The following is a 22115-nucleotide window of genomic DNA, read 5'->3' as shown; positions in this document are numbered from 1 at the left end:
TAAAATCATAGCCAGTTTTGTACTCTGCAGTTATTCTAACAAAACCATTCCAAATTAGCAGTACATGTTTAGGGGAAAGGGGGAGGTTTATTTAAACTGCTTTCTTTTCTTTTCTTTTTTTTTTTTTGTCTTTTCTAGGGCCACACCCATGGCATATGGAGGCTCCCAGGCTAGGAGTCAAATCAGAGCTGTAGCTGCCAGCCTATGCCACAGCCACAGCAACATGGGATCCAAGCTTCGTCTGTGACGTACACCACAGCTCAGGGCGATGCCAGATCCTTAACCCACTGAGCAAGGTCAGGGATCAAACCTGCTACCTCATGGTTCCTAGTTGGATTCATTAACCACTGAGCCACAACAGGAACTCCAAAACTGCTCATTTTCTTTAGTTATTGCAATTATGAAGTTCTCTTTGAGTCATGTTGGAAAAGCTGTTTCTCTATACTTATACCTCCTCCTTTTCAAAATATTTCCAATAAATATATTTAGTAGAATTTGTCAGATTTAAAACATAAAAGTAATCTATTTTACTTGTATACATTTAAAATATTAGCTAGCATTTTGGATGTCCACATATTACATATTGCCAAATCCCCTTTGTCTGCTGAGTGGTATATAATTTAAATAATAATCTAATTTGAGATTTAAAGTTTATTTCTAACAAGGTCATTTGAATTTATTTTGTTTTCTTCCAATAGAAACTTTAAAAAATGAAGGACAGTAAGGGTTAGTAAGAACAGAAAAGGAAACTCATTAAATATAAAGTAGTACATTGGCTAAAGAACTAATAAGTTAAAAGGATAGTTTATTTAAAGTTATATCGATACTATATAAGCACAAAGTACATCTTTTTTTTTATTATTTTTTTTAATTTTAGGGCCACACCTGCGGGATATGGAGGTTCCCAGGCTAGGGGTCGAATTGGAGCTGTAACTGAAGGTCTACACCACAGCCACAGCAACACAAGATCCAAGCCACATCTGTAACCTACACCACAGCTCATGGCAACACCGAGCTGGATACTTAACCCACTGAGCAATGCCAGGCATCGAACCTGCATCATCATGGATACTAGTTGGGTTCCTTACCGCTAAGTCACTATGGGAACTCCCGAAGTACTTCTTAGAGCTAGTGGATTGGTCAGTTTTATGTGTAGTCTGTGTGCATAGAGGTTGAGGTTTTGGTTCCATTGATTCAGAATAAGTAAAAATTAATATTGACAATTTATTTTTTAAATATTATACAAGTATATGTGCTTTTAAGAAAATACAGTTACAGGCAAAAGAATGGAAATAACTGATGCATTTTGTTTTCTTTTTAGCTCCTGGAGCCTGTCTGCCACCAGCTGTTTGAACTTTATCGTAGCTCTGAAGTTCGACTTAAGAGATTCACACTGCAATTCTTGCCAGAATTAATGTGGGTTTATTTACGGCTTACAGTTAGCCGAGACAGGCAGAGTAATGGTTGCATTGAAGCACTTCTGTTAGGAATTTACAATTTGGTAAGTGGAAAATACGTAGTTTGGGAAAATTAAGTATTTTTAAAAGCCCTCTGAAATAATACTTAAAGAATATTTAGAGAAAAATAAATTTAAATGTCTGTTGAATAACTTATTTGAATTAATTAAATTGAGTACATAGGTGTTTAATAAGTAATTGAGTGTAACACATTTTATAAAGTAAGTGAAATTATTAAAATTGATAACATTACTAATATTTTATGGCTTATTTTTTTTGATTATTTGACCAATATTTATTAATGCCTTGCATTTAAAAACTTTTTTTATGCCGCGGGAGCAGCCCAAGAAATAGCAATAACAACAACAACAACAACAATAACAACAACAACAAAAAAGACAAAAACAAAAACTTTTTTTGTCTTTTTAGGGCTGTACCCATGGCATGTGGAAGTTCCCAGGCTAGGGGTCAAATTTGAGCTGTAGCTGCCAGCCTACACCACAGCCACAGCAACGCCAGATCCGAACCGCATCTGCGATCTACACTGCAGCTCACTGCAATGCTGGATCCACTGAGTGAGGCCAGGGATCAAACCTGCATCTTCATAGATACTAGTCAGATTCTTAACCCACTGAGCCACAATGGAAACTCCTAAAACTTTTACAATTTATTTATTTATTTGTCTTTTTTTATGGCCATAGCACCTGCGGCATATGGAAGTTCCCGTGCTAGGGGTGGAATCAGAGCTGTAGCTGCTGGCCTACACCACAGCCTCAGCAGTGCAGGATCCAAGCCCTGCCTGTGACCTATACCATAGCTCATGGGAACTCCAAGTATTATTATACCTTAAAAAAATCATTAAAATCATTTCCGGAGTTCCCGTCGTGGCGCAGTGGTTAACGAATCCGACTAGGAACCATGAGGTTGCAGGTTCGGTCCCTGCCCTTGCTCAGTGGGTTAATGATCCAGCGTTGCTGTGAGCTGTGGTGTAGGTTGCAGACACAGCTCGGATCCCGCGTTGCTATGGCTCTGGCGTAGGCCGGTGGCTACAGCTCCGATTCAACCCCTAGCCTGGGAACCTCCATATGCCCTGGGAGCGGCCCAAGAAATAGCAACAACAAAAGACAAAAGACAAAAAAAAAAAAGAAATCATATCCATCACTAGAATACTTATCTGAAGGAAGCAGCCTGATCTTTGGAATCACATATTCTCTTTCAGACAGGTTACTTAATGTCTTGACTTCAGTTGTGCTCTGTAAAAGAAATAAAACATTGTTAATAGGATTAAAAAAATAGAGAGAACCCAGCATGTTGCCTGAGGTGTTTTTTAACTGTTTACCATTAGTAGTAGTAGTAGTATCACAAAAGTGAGTTTTTCAATAAAAAGCTGGTCTAGGTATAAAATTCTTTATTTTCCTACTTTTTTTTTTTTGGGGGGGGGGTCTTTTTGCCATTTCTTTGGGCCACTCTCTCAGCATATGGAGGTTCCCAGGCTAGGGGTCTAATTGGAGCTGTAGCCGCTGGCCTATAGCACAGCACAGCAATGCTGGATCCTTAACCCAATGAACAAGAGCAGGGATCGAACCTGCAACCTCGTGGTTCCTAGTTGGATTCGTTAACCACTGCACCATGACAGGAACTCCTATTTTCCTGCCTTTTAAAGTAGGAAATTATTTCATATATCACTGTGTCTTTAGTGCGTAGCACAGGCACTTAGTAAATGTTGTAAATTATCGAGTTTAGTGTTTTAGATTATGTTTCACATTAAGCTATCATTTTTATTGTTTAGTGTAATAAAACTCGGTAGTGGTACAATGAAGAAAAAAATGTTGCATAGTGGGATGCCTGACAAATTATTGACAGTACTTGTTGGTGCTGTGGTTTAATTATCTTTTGGCATCTCAAAAATGGTATGCTATTTAAAAATTACTCAATTATATATCAGAAATGTAACCTCAGGGTTCTGTCTTCTTTTAATTCCCTTGATATTTATTTGTGCTCTCTCTTCTCTGTGGTGCTTGGTTTTTCTTACCACATTGGATTTCTTTCATGTATTTATTTCTTTTTTCTTCTTTCTCTCCCCAGCACTTCTCCTTTGCTTCCAATACCTCCAGGGAGAAGGGAGAGTTTTTGTTTGTTTGTTTTGTCTTTTTGCTATTTCTTTGGGCCGCTCCCACGGCATATGGAGGTTCCCAGGCTAGGGGTCTAATCAGAGCTGTAGCCGCCAGCCTACGCCAGAGCCACAGCAACAGGGGATTCGAACCGCGTCTGCAACCTACACCACAGCTCACGGCAACGCCGGATCCTTAACCCACTGAGCAAGGGCAGGGACCAAACCCGCAACCTCATGGTTCCTAGTCGGATTCGTTAACCACTGTGCCACAACGGGAACTCCTCTCCAGGGAGAGTTTTATATTTCCCTCAACTTAAACAAATTCCAGAGCATCTTTCTCCTTAGATATATACAAATGTAAATCAGAAGTGTTTGGCTTACTTTAAAATTTTATTACCTAACTTTAATCAGGTCCATTCAGTCTTAGCATAGACTTTCTCTGATGCACAGTGGCCCAGATGTGGTAATTAGTATGACTACAGAGTAGTTAAATGATCTCTCTAGGGATTTTTAAACTATTTTCCTGCCACAATTAAGAGTTTTGGCCACTGCTCATGTGTAACTGTTAGTCTCCTTTCTTAAATTCAGAAACGAGCTCTAGAGGGAAGTTCGTTTGGGTTTGTGCTTTGGTGACAATAGTTGTTTTATTGTTTCTGTTATGCTCTGCAACTTCTCACTCTCTGATTGCCTTCTAGGTCTACTAAGGGCAATCTTCTGTCTCTGGATTTTATGCCAGTTATATATACTCTTATGAGTTTTAAAAGAGATAGACTAAGACAGTGGGGAAAAGGAGTGGTGCAGGAAGAGCATTTCACCCCTTTAGTTGCTGGCATCTGTAGGTAGATTTTTATTGGTACCTCTAGAAATTGGAGATGCTAGAGAGTGTAGAAATGGATGTCAGTGAGCTTTTCAGTGAAAAATAGAATTTTTTTTTTTTTTTGCCATTTCTTGGGCCGCTCCCACGGCATATGGAGGTTCCCAGGCTAGGGGTCTAATCAGAGCTGTAGCTGCCAGCCACAGCCACAGCCATAGCAGCACAGGATCTGAGCCACGTCTGCAACCTACACCACAGCTCACGGCAACACCCGATCATTAACCCACTGAACAAGGCCAGGGATCGAACCCTCAACTTCATGGTTCCCAGTCGGATTTGTTAACCGCTGTGCCACGACGGGAACTCCCTTGAATGCTTTTTAAAATCACAAGATGTTTTTGTACTTAAGTAAAAATGACAAAAATATGAACTTAGGTTTAACCACTCAGACTAGTATTAATTATGTTAATATGTAGCTGATTACAGGTCATTAGTTTATTGCTGAATAATTCTTAAGATTTTCTTTTAGTCAAGATTCTTTCTGTTTTAACAGAAAACAACAAAATAATAAGTGTGTACCTCTTGGCTAAGATGTTTAATTTTAATCTTTTAAACTCAGCCTTGTATTCTACTAAAAGATCTGACCTGCCCTGTATGTAAATTTAATATAAAGATTTATTTGTGTGCCTGCTTCATGTCTTTGTTCTCATGGTGTATTTGATTATAGTATTAAATCTCTTGATAGCTCTCAAAGGATAACTACCAAAGTTTTCAGATTTGCTAATGGGTTATAATAATAACCTGTTAATAGTATTTTTATATATTACTGTTTCTAAAACTCTTCCTCAATTGCCACTAATATATTTGTTAAATTAATAAAGTATTATTTCTTATAGTGCAGTCCTGTATCCTGTATTTATCTTTGCTTTTTTTTTAACTGTAGGAAATTGCTGATAAAGATGGAAACAATAAAGTTCTGTCCTTTACTATCCCTTCCTTATCTAAGCCTTCAATATACCACGAGGTAAGACTGGAAAGGCAGAATTTTTTAAAAAATTATTTTGAGTAATACATCTTTACACATTTGTCTCTTAAAAGTAGATGTTTGTTATTAGTGATATAAAGTTGAGCTGTTTTCAAGAGAGAGTAATTAATGAAGAATTTTCCTCTAGTTCTTTTTTTTTTTTTTTTTTTTTTAACTTTTTAACTTTTTTTTTTAGGGCCACACCCATGGCATATGAAAGTTCCTGGCTAAGAGTCAAATTGGAGCTGCAGCCTCCCGCCTGTGCCACAGCCAGCCACAGCAACGAGGAATCTGAGCCACGTCTGTGACCCACATCATAGCTCCAGACAGCGCCGGATCCTTAACCCACTGAGTGATCGCACCCATATCCTCATGGATACTAGTTGGCTTCAGTACTGCTGAACCATGACAGGAACTCCCTCCTCTAGTTCTTGTTTATTTCTTCTTCATTTTTCCACCAGTATCATTTTCAGTCTTTTTTATTAGTCTTTTATGAATTTTCAAAAATATTCCTCAATTTTTTAAAGCCTTCCATGTTAATTATGAGTCATCTATGTTGGGTTGATTTGTTTTTATTAGTTTTTAGGAAAATGACTAAGCAGAAGAATATTAACATTGTAATTGTTTCCACTTAAAGGAGTTCAGTTGATGCCCTCTAGCTGTTCAGTAACATTACACTTCTGATTTTACTTATATTTATTTGGTTGAAGAACATGAAAACATTGATAGTTATATAGGTAGATGACTCCTGTTGAGCAAGCTCCTTCTGTCTCTCTTTAAGGATATATGTTACGAATCAAGCATCTGACCTGTAGTGGCCTTTAGTGCATAAAGTGGTGAGGAAAGCATTTAAAGGAACTTCACCAATAGCCTAAAAATTATGTTGTATTTTCTTATCAACAGACAGTATTCACTTGCCTCATAGCTCTATGCAGTTTTTATTTTCTTTTTTTTTTTTTTTTTTTTTTGTCTTTTGTTGTTGTTGTTGTTGTTGCTATTTCTTGGGCCGCTCCCGCGGCATATGGAGGTTCCCAGGCTAGGGGTTGAATCGGAGCTGTAGCCACCGGCCTACGCCAGAGCCACAGCAACGCGGGATCCGAGCTGTGTCTGCAACCTACACCACAGCTCACGGCAACGCCGGATCCTTAACCCACTGAGCAAGGGCAGGGACCGAACCCGCAGCCTCATGGTTCCTAGTCGGATTCGTTAACCACTGCGCCACGACAGGAACTCCCAGTTTTTATTTTCTTAATTAATTTTCTTGGGACTTCTTTGTGTGTTGGAAATAGAATGCCTCATATTTAATCAAGAGTCATTTTAGCATAGAACATTTCTGAGTAATATATTTTAAATATATTCTGTGTTGTCATATTATAAAATAGAGGATAGTGAACATTTACAAATGGACAGTTCTAACTGTAGAAACATGAAATCAATTATGTCACTGTTAAAGAGACATTTGATCTTGGTTTTGTTTGTATTATAATTGTAACTCTCTACACCTTGCTTTCTTCAGTGTAGAATGGGATTAATGAGAGTACCAAGCTATCTGAAGTTAAACCTCCAAGTTTGAATGCATAGACCCAAGGAGTGCTCTGTGTTCTGGAAACAAACAAATTAGAATTGATGTATTTGCAGACTTTAGTCTTTCCTTATTCTATGTCCTAAATATAGATTCAGTCTGTAATATTTCAAAAAATAAAGATGTTTTTAGTCTCATACGTTTATATATAATTTTTTAAAAAGAGCTATAGAATGTATATAGTTGAAAAATGGAACTGAAGTTCCTGTCATGGCTTAGCAGTAACAAACCTAACCAGTATCCATGAGGAGGACATGGGTTCAATCCTGGCCTCGCTCAGTGGGTTAAGGATCTGGCGTTACCGTGAGCTGTGGTATAGGTTGCAGAAGTGGCCTGAATCCCGAGTTGCTGTGGCTGTGGCTGGCAGTTGCAGCTCCGATTCGATCCCTAGCCTGGGAACCTCCATGTGCCACAGTTGCGGCACTGAAAAAAAGACGACAACAACAACAACAACAAAGAAAAATGGGAGTTCCTGTCGTGGCTCAGCAGAAATGAATCTGACTAGGAACCATGAGGTTGTGGGTTCAATCCCTGGCCTCACAAGTGTTGCTGTGAGCTGAAGTATAAGTCGCAGGCGTGGTTTGGATCTGGTGTTGCTGTGGCTGTGGTGTAGGCCAGCGCCAATTAGACCCCTAACCTGGGAACCTCCATATGCCATGGGTGTGGCCCTAAAAAGCAAAAAAGAAAAATGGAAGAGGTTTTAAAAGAGGAGAATAAATGGTCTTAAACTGCCTTTTGTTGAAACGGAATTAAGTATACTTACATGATAGAGATTTTTACTTCCTTTAGGAGACACAGTCTCATATTTTACCTTGTTTTTGTAGCCCTCAACAATTGGATCCATGGCTTTGACAGAAGGGGCATTGTGTCAGCATGATCTCATCAGGGTTGTTTACAGTGATCTTCATCCTCAGAGGGAAACATTCACCGCACAAAACAGGTAATAATTGTTAATCTGTGCTAAATAGTTAACTATAATTACTTTGGTTCAGGTTTGGTATGAGAAGAGAAAAAATGTTAAGTATGTCATACTAGTGAGGTACAACATAGCAGTGAAATACTCATCCATCTACTGCTTGGTACTAAGTTTTGATCCTCTTATATAAAGCAGTGTAAAAACTGAAGGGTGGGCATGAAGTCAGCCAGGTCAGGGTTTTGTGTATTCTAGCACTGCAGCTTAGAAGCTCGCCCTCTCTAGCAGTTTATCTACTCTCTACACCTTGCTTTTGTCATTGTAGAATGAGTTAATGAGAGTACCTACCTACCTGGAATTAGACTACAGAGTTTGGATGCACAGTTCCCCATCTGCTCTCATTTCTAATACCTGCTGCAAGTTTAGGGGGAGGGTATCCCATTACCACTCTTAGATCTGATAACATGCTAGGTGGAACTCACAGAACTCACTGAATGGAAGTTGCTATAGTCACAGTTACGGTTTTTATAAGGAAAAGATATGGATTAAAGTCGGTCAAAGGAGGTATTACTGATTTCAGGTTCATCCACAGTTCAAAAGGAAAGGTTGCTTTATTCAGGAGCTGTAAGAAACCTGGGAGAAGGTAGACTCAAGTCCAAAAAACCCAACCCTGACATTTTTTTAAAGAGAGAAAGGGGAAGCTAATCACAGTTAATCATTTGGGGAGGGGATCAGAATGTTCATTATCTTCCACTTTGTGCAGGCTTTCTTCTGATAGGTTAGTGGTGAGGACAGGGTTCTGTAAATTCCTTGAGGAGGAACCAGGACTCTGCTACACTATTGTTTCTTGACTGCTCCTCTCTTGTTTCTACATTCCTTCTCTTCCCTTAATTAGCAACTATTTGAATCTACTCTTTAGAACTCAGGGAAGGTCATGGAGCCTAAATGAAGCCTGTTTCCTACAAACTAGAAACTGAGAATGCAGAACGAAACAGGGACCCCAGAGCATCCTGTTCTCTATCAGAGAGATGTGTAAGATGGAGGCTAGGAGTGTTCCAAACACAGAGCTTCCGTATCCTAACCCATGGAGTCAGGGTACATTACCCTCCTAGCATCAGTGTGTGACAGTATTCATAGAATCAGACTCAGGTGAGCTTTGGTTCCAGAGTTTTTAGTGGGCTCTGTAGTATAGGATTGATTATATATTCATTGCTCACCTCTGGGTTGATTGATACCATGTAGCCCAAAGTTCTACCCTAAATATCTTGATGGTTCTTTCTAGTGTAGCCAGCCACGACCTAAGAATGTGAGATGTGGCCAGCCCCACACTTAGACATGTTGTTAACTTACTCTGAACATTCCTATCACTGATATGGGTCACTTCCCAGCAAGGGAGCAAAGGACAGACCCCTTTGGCCAAGGCCCAGTTCTTTACTACACTGACCATCCCCTGGCGTTTAGCCAGGGTTCTTTTAAACAAAAACAATCATGTTTACCTGGGCATCTACATTTAGTATAGTATTTATGTGACACACGCAGGTAGGAGTATGATCGTTTTGAATATGCCTAACATTTGAGGAGCCAGTGTAACCTAGGGGTATGTTTGAGCAAACAGAAAATTCATTTTGTAAAGCCATTACACACATTTTTATATTTTTGTACCAATTTGATTACTCCTTCCCATTCTACCCCAATCTGCTGCTATTTCTACTTTGTGATAAATTTAAGCAAAACTATTTATGATATGAGTTCCCATTGTGGTGCAGCAGAGACGAATCCTAGTAGGAACCATGAGATTGTGGGTTTGATCCTTGGCCTTACTCAGTGGGTTAAGGATCCGGCGTTGCTATGAGCTGTGGTGTAGGTCGCAGAAGCGGCTCGGATCTGACATTGCTGTGGCTCTGGCGTAGGCTGGCAGCAGTAGCTCCAATTGGACCCCTAGCCTGGGAACCTCCACATGCTGCAGGTGCGGCCCTAAAAGGACAAAAGACAAAAAAAAAAAAATGCTATTTATGATAAAAATTAGCTGATGATTCGCTAAATCCAGTTCTTCCTTCAGACTGTTTTCCACTCCTAGCCATCCTAACAATGCTTTAATTCAATTTACCAGTACACTCTCAGTATTATAACCTTACCAACAATGCCAGTGTTATACCATATCACAGAAGGGCAGTAAATGCAACCTGAAAAATAGGAGTCAAAGATACTGGCCTACTACTAGAGTCTCAGTCTTTAACTGGTATCCTAATTCATCATCATATCTTATCACCAAAATGTCTCCCAGGGCAGTCCGTTCATCCTTGCAGGCTTCCATTTGACTTTATCAGGTTCTAAAAGCAAGAATGGTCTCACCAACATATTCCTTTCAGGAATCTGATATAATTGAGCCAGGATGTTTCAGGAGAAGGGGGAACAAGGGAATGGTCATGTCCCAGGTCTTGCGCGAGTCCATTGGACAGGCTGCCCAGTGAGGGTCCTTGGCTTCGTACAGGAAAGAATTCAAGAGGGAGTCATTGTAAAGAGAAAGCAAGTTTATTTAGAGAGAGACACATCCCATAGGCAGAATACAGTCCGTCTCGGGAGGCAAGAATGGCCCTGGGGTATGGGGTTATTAGTTTTCTTGAGCTGGGTCATTCAGCTATTCTGGGGAAAGGAGTGGAGATTTCCAGGTAATGGGACACTTTTTGGCCTTTTACAGCCAGCCTGGGAATTGTCATGGTGCCTATGAGTGTGTCATTTATCATATGCTAATGCATCACAGTGAGTGTGTGAGGGCTTAACTACACCATCTTGAGCCTACTTGGTTCGAAACAGTTTTTGTCGTATCCTCAGTGGCTGTGTTATTCTTTTAATGGTTGTGTCTTGCCCTCTTCTTTCCTTTCTCAAAGAGACAAAAGACAATACTGTTTCCTTTTTTTTTTTTTTTTTTTTATTGGTCTTTTTAGGGCCACACCCACAGCATATGCAAGTTCACAGGCCAGGGGTCGAATCATATTTTTACCTGCTGGCCTATACCACAGCTTACAGCACCACTGGGTTCTTAAACCATTGAGCAAGGCCAGGGATCAAACCCATGTCCTCATGGATACTAGTTGGGTTCGTTAACCACTGAGCCATGACGGGAACTCCATAATATTGTTTCTTAATCTGAACCTCTCTCAGGGTAACAATGTGATACTGAATTTCCCTCATTGTATAATCCATGTATTAATTCTTTTATCTCAGTTACCATTCCTCCTCTCCAGTTGTACACAAACTTTTCTGTTGCTGTGCTGTCCAGATTGCTGGCACCAATACTAGTTTAGCATGTGCTTCCCCTTAGTCCACTCCCAACCATTTGGTGTGGATTTATTTAGGCACAGAATTAGTGGGCTGTCTCAAGCACTAGGCAATACATACGAATTCTCTCTCAATTGCAGTTTTGCTAGATGGAATGAAGAAGGCACAACCTACCTCATCAGGCCCTTAGGAATTCTGACATGAAGGTTTAAAGATACAGTTGTAGTTTCTCGCTTAGGAATCATCTCTGCTCTGGCACCTGGTCCTCAGATCACTGTTTTAGGTAGGAGTAAAAAGTGGAGGTATGTGGAGAAGGAAGAAAAAGAATAGTTGTACTACCATCTTACCCCTTGGGAAGAATTACATAGTCTACCAGCCTTGTCCCCCAATCCACCTTTTGCCAAATCTCCCATAAAAGAGAAGGAATCTACCTTGTGGTGGACCCTCCCTTGGTTCTGCTCATGTTGAGTGTGGTGCACACCATGAAGGCATGTAAGCCAGCTTTATTCTTGTCTCCACTAAACCCCCTCGCCAGCCCCATTTTAGATAACAAACGTTTCAACTGCTGTTTCCACTTCTCTGTCAAACCATTAACCTGAGGATGTTTCCTTACCCATTGTTAGACCCTATGGGCTGTAGAATATGTTCCTTGCTCTGAAGAAATGTGACTCAGCAATCCGAATTAGTGCAATATCGTCTGTTCTGGTCCTTGTATAGTACTCTGAATATTTGATCTCCATGAGGTAAGCAAAGCTCAGTGCATAATGTCTATTCCTGTCAGGGCCCATTCGTAGCCTCCAGGGGCTACTGAAATCATTCCAGGTGTCGGACCTGGGCCTTATTTCAGGGGAATCTGCCCCACAGCCATTTGCAGTCTCTGTTTCTCTTGCAGGCATATAAAAGAGTTCTTTTTGGCATTTTGTGCCTCAGAATGCAAAAGGAATGTGTCTAAATTCAGCCCATCACTGCATTACAGCAGCACTGCCATGTGCACTCATTCCATGGACCTGGATGACCACCTCCAGCAGGCATATTGGAATATCTACTCTTTGATACCAGTCACCTTCCATTTCTAGAAAGGATTTCTCCTGGTGGGCATAGACATAGACTACTTTAAGACGCTTCTCAGATTCCCATACCTATTTCCTTAGGGCCATTCCCCATAGGGCACCCCTGTAATAGACCAGTTTTCCATTGCTCTTCTGTCTGACCTTATGACCAGGCCATTGGCTACCACTTATGAGTTGGTTAAAGCCCAAACATAGTGGCAGCTAGGATGCAGTTAAGCCCATCCACCAACCTGATTTATTTTTGCCTTCTTCAGTCAGAGCGACAGCCTTCCAAAAAGAGTACAGTCCATTTATCTTAGAACTGCCGTCCATAAAGCAACCAGCTCTTTGTCCATCAATAGAGAGCTGCTTATATGGTACTGTCCAGGTGATGCTAGAATCTGGCAGATTGTCAGATGGTGCCAAAATTGGCCCTAGGCTCCCTGCCTCCCTACTTAAGAGTACTCTGAGTACCTCTTTGCATTCCCCTGGTTGCATGTTTCTGCACAAACCATTTCCATTTTATTATGGAACTTTTCTGGCACAGTCCTTGTGTTTCTGATATCACCCAAGATATTATGGGTATTGCAGATTTTAGGATTATTTTATGTTTCAGTCATGGGAGCAGCTCACTTGTACCTAATGGTGAGTAGGTTGTCTATCAAATGGAGGTTTTTCTGGTCCCAAATCCCAGAAGTTTTTGCTAGGTGGCATTTACTAGCTTTTGCCATAAGGTCAGGTTGGCTCTGCATGGGGCTGTTGTGCAACAGTTAATGACCTTGTAGGCTTGGGCAATCTTATTAGTCCCAATTGAACATACCCAGTTAATATTGGAGAAAGGGTAGATTTGCATGCTTTCTATTTTATGATACCAGATAAAGGGAAGTGTTCCCTAGATATATTTGTTCCCATAATACATTCAGGTAAATGAGACAATCACCTCATATAAACTTTAAACTTTCATCTTAATCCTATCAGTCATTGTTTTATATCCTTTCAATAGAGAGATTCTGTCACCAGCCCCCACCCTAAACAAACTTATCAAGTATGACACAGCTTACTTTCTAAAAGCTGAGGTAAAGGCTAGAACTCTTTTTTTATCATAACATTATCCTGCATGGTTATTCCTAGGAATAAATGAGATGATGCCTAAAACATGCCTTTTTTTTTTCCTTTTTTCTTTTTGGCCACCCCTGCTGCATGCTGGTAGTTCCTGGGCCAAGGATCAAACCCTCACCACCACAGGAGCAACAATATCTAATCCTTAATTTGCTGAGCCTCCAGGGAACTCCCAAAACATGCTTATTTATTAGCACAGTGCCTGGCACATAATCTATGTTAGTGATACTCTTTATTTGTTACATAATATTTTGTGTTCCTAGTAAAATAGCACTCACTGGTTATAATATTAGAGTTAACCGCAACCTCATGGTTACTAGTCAGATTTGTTTCTGCTGCACCATGACAGGAACTCCCTCCTCGTTCTTTTTAAATAACTGCTTAGGATCAAGCAAATTTCCATAGTTATTAACTTTTGATCAAGTGTTTCAATCTGGAATTTCAGTTCTTTTTTTTTTTTTTTTTGGCTTTTTGCTATTTCTTTGGGCCGCTCCCACGGCATATGGCGATTCCCAGGCTAGGGGTCGAATCAGAGCTGTAGCCACTGGCCTACACCAGAGCCACAGCAACGCAGGACCCGAGCTGTGTCTGCAACCTATGCCACAGCTCACGGCAACGCTGGATCGTTAACCCACTGAGCAAGGGCAGGGATTGAACCCGAAACCTCATGGTTCCTAGTCGGATTCGCTAACCGCTGCGCCACGACGGGAACTCCAGGAATTTCAGTTCTTCTTAAGGATCTTTCCAATATTACACATATGATAGAAAATGCAGTGGTTTCTCGTGTTTTCTAACACATTGGAATTCAGCTTTAGTGATCATTTTTTATTAGCCAGCAGGGTATTGTATAACACTTGGAGAAGGTCTTACCTAATTGAAAGTTACAGCTTAATTTTTTTCTCTACAGTTGGGTTGGTTTACTAAATTATTTCATAATAGAAAATGTATATTAGGAGTTCCTGTTGTGACTCAGTGGGTTACGGACCCGACTAGTATCCATGAGGATGTGGGTTCGATCCCTGGCCTTGCTCAGTGGGTTAAGGATCCAGTGTTGCCACTAGCTGTGGTATAGGTCACAGATGAGGCTTGGCTCCCACGTTGCTCTGACTGTGGTGTAGGCTGGCAGCTGCAGTTCCCATTCAACCCCTAGCCTGGGATCTTCCATATGCTGCAAGTGGAGCCCTAAAAAAGAAAAAAAAGGAAAAGAATATATATATTAATATAATGGTTCATTAGTATAGTTTGCATACTAATTTGCATAAAAATCATCTGGTGACTTTGTTTCTTCTTTGTTTTCTCATTTTAATCTTTTGACGTTTGACCTTACATATTTGTGGTACATTTAAAATAGAAGAGTATAAAGTAAAAGTAGATGAGTACAAAGAGAAAAATATATGCCCTTTTCCTCCAACTATCCATTTCTACTCTCAGAGTTAAACTGTTAGCAGTTTCTTATATGTCCTTCCAGAAATTTTTTGGTTTTTTTTTTTTTTTTTTGGTTTTGTTTTTTTTTTTTTTTTTGGTTTTTTTATGGTCTCAATCACAGCTCATGGAGGTTCCTAGCCTAGGTGTCCAATCAGAGCTGTAGCCACTGGCCTACGCCACAGCCACAGCAACACAGGATCTGAGCTGTGTCTGCAACCTACACTACAGCTCACGGCAACGCCAGATCCTTAACCCACTGAGGGAGGCCAGGGGTCGAACCCTTGTCCTCATAGATCCTAGTCCAGTTCATTAACCACTGAGCCATGAAGGGAACTCCTGTCGTTCCAGAAAATTTTAATGCATGTAAAAGCATATATTCACATTAAACACATGCAGGCTCATAAACACTAGAATCATTTATACCTGTTGTTTCAACTTGCTTTTTTCATTTAAGAGTAATCTTGGCCATCTTTCTCTACCCTGACAATATAGAGATCTCCTCGTTCTTTTTTTTTTTTTTTTTTTTTTTTTTTTGCCTTTTTATGGCCACACCCTCAGCATGTGGAAGTTCCCAGGCTAGGGGTCAAATTGGAGCTACAGATGCTGGCCTACAGCCACAGCTATTCAGGATCCAAGCTGCGACTGTTACCTCCATATATTACAACTCCCAGAGTGCCAGGTCCTTAACCCACTGAGAAGGCCAGGGATCAAACCCGCAACCTTGTGGTTCCTAGTTGGATTCGTTTCCACTGCACCACGATGGGAACTCCTCCTTGTTTTTTTTTTTAACGGCTGCTTAGTATTTCATTCTGTAGTTGTACCATCAGTTTTTAACCAGTCTCATATTGACTAATTTAAATTTTTTCTATTTCTTGCTAATATAAACAGTATTATAAGGAACACAATTTTTTTGTGTATATATATATGTGCATGATAGCACCATAATATCTGTGAGATAAATTCCTAACAGTGAAATTGCTGTGCTTAAGAATGTTTGCCTTTTCAGGAGTTCCCGTCATGGCTCCGTGGTTAACGAATCTGACTAGGACCATGAGGTTGCGGGTTCGATCCCTGGCCTCGCTCAGTGGGTTAAGGACCCAGCATTGCCGTGAGCTGTGGTGTAGGTCGCAGACGTGGCTTGGATCACACATTGCTGTGGCTGTGGCATAAGCCAGCTCTGATTAGACCCCTAGCCTGGGAACCTCTACATGCCATGGGAGTGGCCCCAGAAAAGGCAAAAGACAAAAAAAAAAAAAAAATTTTTGCCTTTTCAGTTTGAGCTGATATTGCCAAATTACCCTCCTCCAAACCACTATACTAATTGAATCTCCTGCCAGTAGTTTAAGAGTTCCTGTTTCTTCATATTTAACCCCCAGTACTGGATAGTTTCAAAATTTTTAACCCATGCCAATCTGATCAGTAATAATTGATGTCACATTGTTTTACTTGGCATTCTTTTAATTATGACCAGGCTTTTAATATGTTGATTCATTAAATATTTTTCTTGAGCAGTGCATTACATATTCATATCCTGTGTTCATATTTCTTATTGAACTGTGTCTTTTTTTTTCCCCCAGTGATTGGCAAGCATTTTTTAAATATTGAGAAAACTGCAGTGTTTTATACTTGCAGATTTTCAGTTAGTTATTGACTTTTCAATTTATTTTACTTTGAAATATAGTTCACATACCCTGAAATTCACCCGTTTAAAGTATACAATTTGGTGGTTTTTGGACCATTCACAAGAATGTGTAGCCACTACTACTGTCTAACTCCAGAATGTTTTTACCACATACCCCTTCCTTTCTCCCAAGCCTCGTCCACCATGTATCTCACTTTCTATCTCTATGCTTTTGTCTATTTTAGACATTTCATATAAATGAAATTATACAATATGTGACCTTTTGTTGTGTCTTTTACTTAGCATGTTTTCAAGGTTTGTTACGTGGTAGTCATTCCTTTGTATGACTGAATAATATTCTATTATGTTAATAGACATATTGTTTATTCATCATCTATCAATTGATGGATGTTTGGGTTATTCCCACTTTTTGGATTTCTATGAATAATACTATTATGAATATGTATTTAAAAGTTTTTATATAAACATGTTTTCAGTTCTTTTGAGTACATACCTTGGAGTAGAATTGCTGAGTTATATGGTAATTTAATAATTAACTTTCTGAGGAACTGTCATATTATTTTCCAGAGTGAGTGTTTAATTTTGCATTCCCACCAGCAGTGTACGATAGTCCCAGTTTTTCAACATTCTCACTTATTTTCCCTCTTTTTGATTATATCCATCTTACTGGGTATGAATTGTGCTATTGTTTTGTTTTTGCTGTGTGTTTTACTTTTTGTACATTCAGGAATATACACACATGCATGCCTTTTTTTTTTCAAAGTTAAATATTATTAGTTCTACACAGTTTATTAACTGCAATCTCCAACTCCCCCTCCCTTCCATTTCTCCTTTCCCAGATGTAACACGTTAAACCAGTGGTTCTCAACCAGGGCACCTCTGCTCCCCAGGGAACATTTGGCATTGCCTGGGGACTTGTTTGATTGTTAGAGCTGAGTAGGAGGAGGACTGCTATAGGCATCTCAAGTATAGAGGTCAAGGATGCTGCTCAACATCCTGTAATGCCTGGGCCAGCCCACCACAGCGGCACCAAATGCCATTAGTGCTGAGGTTGACAAATCTTGCTTTTAATATTTACCTTCACATCTTTGAGTAACAGTGCTTCTCAGTTTTTCACTTTGGGTCATTGTCTAATAGCTTATCTTGATGAAAGACTTTTAAAAAAGATAAAAATTTGGCTTGTTACCTCTCTCATTGTCCTATCTTCTCAGTATGGTTGTGTTAAAGAATTCATTATCTGGATTTCTCATTATTATGAATGTCATTGTTTATCAGAGCTATTCAGTGCTAGGCTTTTAATTCATTGATTACTTTTCCTTTCCTGCATATCTTTTTGTTTTCCTTGAAATTCATCTTGGCCTTTTGTTTTGTTTACTATGCGCTTTGTAATTCAACCCCTGCAAATTTTCTATCTGTTTTCTAAATTGCCTTTCAAGACCTCATGCATACCAATTATTCTCTCAGTTTTATCTATCTTCCTGAAAAGGGAGCTTTTTTACTCACTCCAGGCTGGACTGTGTTGCCCTCTTTGCCTTAAATGGTGTACACTTATTATCTTGAGGTCTTCCTTACTCCCGTCCTAGGAATTCTTTTTGTCTTTTTCCTGTGTGGATAGAGCCACTCACTGTTTCCTGAGTCCTATAGCCTCATTCTTTGTTCATAATATTCTGAAATTCCATGGTAATATGTATCGGTGTGGGTTTATTTCCCTGAGCACTAGGTGGACAGTTTTTTTTTTTCTTTTCATTTTAGGGCAGCACACGTGGCATATGGAAGTTCCCAGGCTAGGGGTCAAATCGGAGCTGCAATTGAAGCTATGCCACAGCCACAACAACACCGGACCCAAGTCACATCTGTGACCCACACTACAGCTTGTGGCAACTCCGGATCCTTAACCCACTGATTGAGGCCAGGGATCCACCCCAGATCCTCATGGACACTGTGTCAGGTTCTTAACCTGCTGAGCCACAACGGGAATTCCTAGGTGGACCTTATGTCCTCTAGACTGGGTTTTTGTTAATTTTTTTTTTGGACCGGGCCTGTGGTATGCAGAAGTTCCCAGGCCAAGGATAGAATTCTTGCCTCAGCAGTAACCAGAGCCACAGCAATGACAACACTGGATCCTTAACTGCTAAGCCATTGGGAAACTCCAGCCTCTCCATTTTATCTGGTCTTTTTTTTTTTTTTTTTAATTTGTCTGTTATTTATCTGGTCTTTTCTTATCTGTCTTCTGGAGCTTATATTATTTGAATGTGAGAACTCCTAGAATTGTTCTCTTTCCTCTCCCATTTGTTGTATTTTTTTTCCTTTTGCTTTACTTTCTGTGGTATTTCCTCAGTTTCATCCACTAATCCTAGTCTTTCCTCTCTTTCTGCTTTCTATGTATCTGTATTTCTTTCTCCCTCCCTCCCTTCCTTCGTTTCTTTTTCTTTTCTTTTTTCTTTCTTTTCTTTTTTTTTTTTTTTTTTTTTTTTGTCTTTTCTAGGGCCACACCCACAGCATATGGAGGTTCCCAGGCTAGGGGTCGAATCAGAGCTGTAGCCGCTGGCCTATGCCAGAGTCACAGCAACTCGGGATCCGAGCTGTGTCTGTGACCCACACCACAGCTCACGGCAACGCCAGATCCTCAACCCACTGAGCAAGGCCAGGGAATCAACCCATAACCTCATGGTTCCTAGTCTGATTCGTTAACCACTGAGCCACAACAGGAACTCCTCTTTTTGCTTTTTAGGACTGCATCTATGGCATATGGAATTTGTCAGACCAGGGGTTGAATCAGAGCTGCAGCTGTCAGCCACAACCACAGCATCATGGGATCCAAGCCACATCTGTAGCCTACACCACAGCTCACGGCAACACTGGATCCTTAACCCACTGAGCGAGGCCAGGGATCAAATCCACATTCTGGTTGGGTTCATTACCCCTGAGACACAACAGGAACTTTCTTTTTTTTTTTTTCTTTTTGCCATTTCTTGGGCCGCTCCCACGGCATATGGAGGTTCCCAGGCTAGGGGTCGAATCGGAGCTGCAGCTGCCAGCCTACGCCAGAGCCACAGCAACATGGGATTTGAGCCGCATCTGCAGCCTACACCACAGCTCACGGCAATGCCAGATTGTTGTTAACCCACTGAGCAAGGGCAGGGATCGAACCCGCAACCTCATGGTTCCTAGTCGGATTCGTTAACCACTGCACCACGACGGGAACTCCCACAACAAGAACTTTCATCAATCCTTTTATTGAATTTTTAATTTGTACTGTCATATTTTGTATATTAAAAGGTTTACTTGTTTTCTGAATGGTCTTTTTAAATAGATTCTGTTCTGTGTTTTTTTATTTTTTATTTTTTCCTTTTTGGAAACAGCTCATTTTTTAGAATATTAATGATAATTTGCTTTATTTCAAGTTATTTTTTCTCTTTTATGTTTTCTGTTTCCTCCAAATTGTGCCTCTCCCCCCCTATTTATTTTGATCTTATTTGCATGTTAGTGGAGTTCCTCAGATGTCTGGTAATTCTTTTTTCCCCTATACATTTAAGAGTAGGAGAATAAAAAATGAGAAGCTGTGACCATGTTAGTGGAGCTAATTGACTATGAAGTTCACAGCTTCTCATTGGGCCATTTAGCTGGGGAACTTCCCAAGTCCATAGCTTTAAGTCTTTCCTCTTAGGGGGGTCAGATTCCCCGAAGAAGACTCTTTTAGTCTCTTAAGTAGAGGGTTGGCTTCTAGCATTCTAGCCAAATAGGGAAGAACTTGAAGTCTCAATATCAAATAAGGACTATTTCACTCAAATTTTTCTATTTTTAGCATCTTCCCCTCCTTCCTCCAACCCCAAACCACAATTGTGGCTGGTGGTTCCTAGGTAGAAATTTCTCTTTTATCCTTTCAGAAAATAAATCTTCAATAAACCTAGCAACACAGAGAAGGATAAAGGATGTGAAGATATGACTGCTTCCACATCAGACTTTCAACTCAGTTTTTAACTTTTCATTTTGAAGTAATTTCGGACTTAAAAAAAGTTTCAAAAATAGTACAGAGAGTTTCCATATACTCTTCACCACCTCTGGGAAACATTTTAGAAGTACAGCATTCCCATTCTGCCCTCAGAGATTCTAACTGGGTCAGTCTGGGTTGAGATACAGGAATATATTATTCCAAAATGTCCTTAAATAACTACAGTGTGCATCCAGGTTTAGGGGCCACTTTCTTAGTGATTATAAAGATTAGGAAAGCATTCTTTTATTCAATAAAAATTTATTGAGCAGTAATAATGTATTAAACTCTGTGCTCGACACTAGAGATAGAAATTAATAAATCAGGGTCTCTGTCCTAAAGTTGCTTGTTATTCAGTAGATGAACAGAGGTAAAGACAGAGAACTGATTCGGGGCATGAATGCTATTTTGGAGCTACATAAATAAAGGTAACAGTTTCTTTTTAGTTGGGAGAATTAAGACTGACTATGTCTGACATAAAAATTTGAGCCAGGACTCGAAACCTTAGCAGGAGTTTCCCAAGTGAAAAGTATGTTCTAGTAAGAAAGGAATTATGAAAGGTTATGGCATATTCATGGAATGGTATAGGAAAATCAGTGTGTGGTATATGTGGTAGGCAGTGGAGAGAAGTAAGGGGAAGTAGGTTCACTTGAACACCATGGTGAGTTTAGGTCTTATCATTACAGTCAGCAGGAACAGTGGATTAATGTAGGTGGGGGAATCATCAGTTCAAGCATCATCATTTATTTTTTAGAGGAAGAAACTGTATCTCTTTTTGGCAGCAAGAGATACAGTTTTTAATAAGGCAAATGGAAATGGGAAATTATTGAGAAGGATATTACAGTAATCTTGACTGAGAAATTATGAAGATCAGTATTAAGGCCTTGTTGTTATAACCGTCCAGCAAAGAAGTTATACAGTCCCTAGCAGAAATAATTCTTTATAATCTTTTTTCCTTGTTTTTTTTTTTTTTTCCAGGTTTGAGGTCCTGAGTTTTCTCATGTTATGTTATAATTCTGCTATTGTGTACATGCCTGCTTCATCTTACCAGTCTCTCTGTCGAATGGGCTCCAGGTAAGAAAAATAATTATCATTAACCTTTACATTCATTTATTTGACAAATATTTATTGAGCCCATTCTCTCTGGATAGGCATTGTTCTAACTGCTGGTGATATAACAGTAAACACAACTTAGGAAGCTCACATTCTTGTAGGAACCCTTATCATCCCTCATGTGTCATGGCTTTTTGAAAATGTTTCAGTGTTAAAGAAAGATTTTCTAGCTGAACATCAAGATAAGCCAAGATGTTTTAATCTTAGGTGGTTTAGTGATATATCTAGTCACTGCCTGGATGCCAATTTTTTCTTTCTTTCTTTCTTTCTTTTTTTTTTTTTTTTTTTTTAATTTCCTTTTTTTGGCATTTCTTGGGCTGCTCCCGTGGCATATAGAGGTTGCCAGGCTAGGGGTCGAATTGGAGCTGTAGACACTGGCCTACGCCACAGCCAGAGCAACGTGGGATCCGAGGTGCGTCTGCCACCTACACCACAGCTAATGGCAACGCCGGATCCTTAACCCACTGAGGCCAGGGATGGAACCTGTGTCGTCTTGGACACTAGTCAGATTCTTTTCTGTTGAACCAGAATGGGAACTCCAATTAGCATGCATTTATTATTTCACAGTTTCTTTGGGTCAAGAGTCTAGGTATC

At 39.9% G+C, this 22115-nt stretch overlaps 1 long non-coding RNA gene across 16 annotated transcripts in view; it reads left to right on the top strand.

Moving 5' to 3' along the window:
• Window positions 1–22115, top strand: part of FAM126B — an 81969-nt gene that overhangs the window by 37544 nt on the left and 22310 nt on the right. For all 16 annotated transcript variants that reach the window (XR_002339352.1, XR_002339346.1, XR_002339338.1 and 13 more), the window contains 4 exons: window positions 1322–1501; window positions 5328–5408; window positions 7815–7930; window positions 21387–21482. This is a non-coding gene — a long non-coding RNA (family with sequence similarity 126 member B). The remainder of the gene's footprint in view (window positions 1–1321; window positions 1502–5327; window positions 5409–7814; window positions 7931–21386; window positions 21483–22115) is intronic.

The sequence above is a fragment of the Sus scrofa genome, chromosome 15 (genome assembly GCF_000003025.6).
Source record: "Sus scrofa isolate TJ Tabasco breed Duroc chromosome 15, Sscrofa11.1, whole genome shotgun sequence".
Taxonomy (NCBI): Eukaryota; Metazoa; Chordata; class Mammalia; order Artiodactyla; family Suidae; genus Sus; species Sus scrofa.
This window is presented reverse-complemented; position numbering and strand designations above follow the sequence as displayed.